This window comes from Pteropus alecto, unplaced genomic scaffold (assembly GCF_000325575.1).
Source record: "Pteropus alecto unplaced genomic scaffold, ASM32557v1 scaffold131, whole genome shotgun sequence".
NCBI classification, from domain to species: domain Eukaryota; kingdom Metazoa; phylum Chordata; class Mammalia; order Chiroptera; family Pteropodidae; genus Pteropus; species Pteropus alecto.
Window position 1 is genome coordinate 6,119,673 of NW_006434709.1, and position 5,167 is coordinate 6,124,839.

Sequence of the window (5,167 nt, forward strand, 5' to 3'; positions counted from 1 at the left end):
TAAGGAGACACTAACTAGAAGTGGTAAACTTTCTAAGAAAGCTGGGGTTTGGGGAGGTAGAAGAAACAGATTAAAAGATTCAATGGTGACTGAGGATGTCCTCAGGCCCTCAGGTGCTTGACGCAAGGGAGAAAGAGTCTCTTATTGGAGAGGACTATGGGGACAGCAGTGTCCTCAGGGGACAAACAGGCTCCAGGAAGTGAGGGCCCTAGTCTTGCAGGAGATTGAGAGGAGAGGCACATAGGGCTTGGGAGAGTAGGAAGGGGTGGAAGGAGGAGTTGGCTAGGGGATGTGGCTGAGGTGAGTGGGCATGATGGGATTGCTCTTCGAGGCCACTGGAGGCACCAAGGAAGTTTCATGGTGTCCACACCTGGCCCCTTTGCCGAATCTCAGATTACCAGGGAAGGGAGTGGGGAGGGGATAGACTTCCTTTCCAGGAACCTCTTTAACTTTGGTTACTCATGATTCTCAGTTAGTCCATATCATCTACTTCCTTGTGTCTTCAGCGTGTGGATTTATTTCCTCAAATAAACGCAAGCTTGGGCAGAACCCTAGCTATGCTATTTTGCACCAGCTCAAATCCAACACTGCACCTGACACATCATGGACGATTCACCAATGTTTGTAGATTGAGTTGGATAAAGACGTGGTAATGGGCTTGTCTTGGGGGTGGAGCAGGGCGGGGTCTTTCTGTCTGAGACCCCTGCTCCACCCCACCCCCACCTCCATCCTGCCAGCTGCCGCGTGCCCGCCCCTCCCCCGAGGCCACAGCGCTCATTCCGAGTAACCCGACGCCTTGGCCCGCTCCCCCTCCCTACTCAGGGCTCCAAGTGGCCAATGGCTGTGGCCAAAGCCGCCAGGAGCTGCGGGGCCCTGCTGGTGCAGCCCCGTAGTACTGGAGCTGGGGCACTCAGAGGCAAAGACCTGCCCGTCTGCCACTTAGGCACAACCTCTAACTTACGTACCCAACCAAGCCCCCGCCGGGCCCAGACACATCCCGCACTCTGCCTCAAGCCCCAGAGGCAGAAACGTTAGGCCAGGGGACCCAGGCAATCGGCACAGCCTGGGGCACCCAGAAACCCAAACCAGGGGTCGGGACACTTGGGTTCTAGGCCCCTGCTTGAACTTTTTACCACCTGAGAGACCTTGGGCAGTCAGGGAATCTCTGAGCCTTAGTTTCCTCATCTGCAGTTGAGACTAGTACTTATCCACGTCTGAGTGAGGACCCAACCCGGTGAAGGGTGTGAAAGTCCAACTGCGTGAGCCAGAGGACCTGCCGAACTGAAGTCACTGTGACCTGTCACCACCCGCCCTTGCAGCAGAGGGGATCTGTAGCTCCTCCTGCCCCCCATCCTGGGTCCCACCCACCATCCAGGGAATTCCCTGGGTTCAAAGGAAGAGCCTAACATAGCTTTCCTTAACACCCCCAGTAACACATTTCCTGCAGCTCCTCACTCCCAAGGCTGAAGTCAGCTGCTGGGGTTTAGCAATCCTGGGGGAAAGAGCTGGAAATATGTGCAGGGCTGGCAGGATGGAGCAGGAAAGGCACCTTTCCAACTACCTATTTTATCAGCATAACTTTCTAGAGTGTCAGAAATGTAAAAAAGAAAACCTCACCAACAATGCCTTTTTCCTTCTCCAATGATTACAACAGCACACAGGCTACAAATACTCGTGTGTTTATCCATACGTTTGATCATGGTACCTAAAAGAAAAGCAAATGAGAGCTCAGGAAATACTTTATAGTCTTAAAGACGAGGAAGAGAGGAAGTCTTTGTCCAGGAAGCATTATTTTAACATTTACAGCTTCCCCCACACCTCCACAATGGAAAGGCTTGAGCACAAGGCGGTCCACCGAGTTCTTTGCTTCTGGGTCCATGTCCTGAACAGGCTCCCAAGTTGGATCCTAGAACCTGCAGCACAGCTCACCCCTTTCTCTGCACTGAGCTGGCAACCCTGGAGCACCTTGCCTGGAGCACAATATCACACCAGTAAACCGCTCTCTGTTTCTGGGAGCTTGGACTCCAGGGCCAGGCAGCCCCCTCAGGGCCTTGCAGCCCCCTCAGGGCCTCTGCCCCAGATGAATCCAAAAGCTGGAAGTGACTGGGAGTACAGAGGGAGTCCTTAAGCAGGGAGAGGGAGAGGTGCCCACCAGCTCAGGCCTGATGTTCTGCAGGCTTCCTGAATTCATTTGCTTCCAGACCTTTTCAGCCTTGCCAAGCCCTGTGTGAAAGATCAGAACAGCTGGAAATTCCTAGCAGGAAAGCGCCAGGTGCTGAACAGGTCCCAGTATGACTTAGAAAGAGTTAGGGGCTACTCTGTTTGGGGTTGGCATTCTGGCCTTTGCAAGCAGACAGGAACTGCTGGCTCTTGGAAGGCAGTGCCACCCTTGAGGGTGTGATGGGGCTGTAGTAAACCCAGGACACAGGGCTGGGATGGACACTAGGAGCCTCTTTCCTCTGACGCGCCAGGACAACACAAAGGGCCTGCCTGCTCTGCTGGCCAAGCAGAAGGGGTTGGGCTGATCAGGGAGGGACTGTCACCCAGTCAGAGCCAGGCGGCTGCAAATGAAACACAGGCCTAGAAGGTTCAGACAGGCACTCAATCTTTCCCAGAGCCAAGAAATCCTGGCTAGAAACTTGACTACGGAGCAACGAAAGGCACCGGGAAATACTTGAAACCAGGCAAGACCCCTGGTAATGTTGGATTCTTGACAAACAAGGAGCTGAGCCAAACACTTTTTTCCCCTGCCTGGCCCAAACACAGAAACAGAGCTGGCCAGAGGGGACCCAAGGGAAGTGGCGGAGGAGGCCGGGAGGGACCTAGCAGGAAGAGGAAAGCAGGCAGCAGTAATTTTTACCCTGCTCAGACTCCAGGGCTTTCATATAGCAGCTCTGCAGAGGCGGGAGTTCCCGCTTGGCCTCGCACACGGCCAGGGGCGCTCAGACCTGCTGGAGGCTCATCGAGGGGCTATGGAAACTCCAACGTGGCAGTGGGGAGTTGTCAAAACCCAGTGGCCAAGCTGCATGGGTCAGCTTCCATTTGAAAAGGGAGAGTTTGTTGGGGCAGCTGCTCAGGGAGGGCAGCGCCCTTCCCCCCAGCCCCATGCTGTGGAGGCACTGACCTTGGCCCTCAGGACAACCTCAGTCCTTAACACTGCAGGTTCAGCCCGCTTTTTTAAAAATGAATCTGCACAATAGCATGTTATGGGTAAAACGTATAAACCTACTAAGGAATTTTCTTTTATTCATATTTCTTATTAAGTGTGAGGGGGGTGGGTTACTTTTTTAAAGTTCTAAAATTAAAGAGAAAAAGAAATTATTCTGTGTTGAGGATGGATTCAGTGTCTCAAGTCTCTTTATCTTTTGCTGGATCTTGGGATGGGGAAGGAATAAAAAGAAATATGCCACAGTATGAAGGGTTTTTTTTTAAGCTTTCTGAATATAAAAGTAGAACACGCTCTATAAAAAGAAATTCAGACAAATGGCATAAAGGAGGGAGCAAAAAAATCACCTATAATCCCACCACCCAATGATAGCCCTGATGTGACTTTTGTATATTTTTCCAGGTACTATTTTCTATGCATGCAGACATATGTTTTTACATGAGTTAAAATCATTAACGAAAGAGTGGTCTTAATTTTCTCTCTCCCTCTGCCCACTGAAGAAAATCTGGAGCTTGCCTGTTCAGTTTTCTCTCACTTCTCTCTTCTAAAGAGAGGAAGAATTATTACTTGCTGAGGAGAGCTAAGTTGATCTACATAATAAAGGAATGCAGTGGGAAGAGGAAGATGTCCAGAGTTGGGAAAAGCCTCATGGATTGGAATTTAGTAGCATGTTCAGATTGTAATACATTCGAGGTGAGCAGCTGCAGGGCAGAGAGAACTGGGCTTGGAGGAATGGGCTTCTGCGATAGGCTGATATATGCTTATGACTTGGAGCCCTTTTAATGTTCTTCCAGGGATGTGATTAAATAATAGAATTTACTTCGTGTTAACTTTGGCCGTTAATCTATACATTACATCTATATAGAGACTGAACCCTATGATCTACCTCCCCTCTCATTTACCAGGGTTATGTTTTTTAAAGACGGGGTCACACTATATTTCCTTTTCATATCTTTTTTAAAATTTAATTTCATGGTCAAGTCAATTAATGCAGATATGTATTATCCTTTTAAACAGCTGCATGGCGGTTCACGGTTCATCTTCACCATAATTTATTTGACTCCTCCCCTGTTGAGGATCTCTATGTTATTCCGTGTTCACCGTTGTCAACAATTACCCAGAGGCTATCCTCTTTGTGTGTATGTCTTCGCATTCTTGCCGAATGTGTCCTTAGAGTATATCCCTAAAAGCCTCATTACAGGGTCAAAAGATAAGAGCATTCAAAATTTAGTGCACAGTGCCAAGTTGCTCTCTGAAAAGACTGAACAAGTTAACACAGCCAACCTCAGGGCTGGATTCTGCTCTTGAATGTAGTAGTGCTGGCAAGGGAAGTCTCAGTGGGCCCAGTGGGCAGAAATGCTTTGGGAAGCAGCTGAGCCTTGGCATATGGTGGAGGGAGAGGGGAGAGTCTTCCAGGGAAGATGTTAAAAAAGCCCAGTGAAGGCTCTATGGACCATTACTTAGCAGCCTTTCCTTTAGCGAATCACCCTTTCCTCGTTCCATGGTAACCCCTTCGGCCCGTGAGCTTTGCGTGGACACCTTCGCCCCCACTCCCATCCTGGGCTGGCTGCGGGGGTGACCACATGACTGGATTGAGATCCGTCAGAAGTCTCCATGTCTTAGTTGGGATGATTGGTCCAAGGAAAGACACATTGCCAACCTGGAAAGAAGTCTCTCTTGCCTGCTAAGCATCATGTGACACCAGAACTGGCAGTAACTCTCTCCTCCCATCATGTGAGAACTGCTGAGATGACGCTGAGCTGGGAGATGGAGGCAAAACCTTGACAGCATCACTGAGCCCCAGGATCCAGCCACATCTGGAGCCAGCAGGTCCTATCCTGGACTTTTCGTTTATATGAGCCCAGATGTTCCTTTTCTCTCCCCTACTCCTCACCAAATTGTTATTGAATTTTATTTTTTTAAGCATTGGGTTGTTTCTTTTTTTACTAAATTTCATATAACATAAAATTAGCCACTGAACACTTTAAAGTGTGTGGTTCA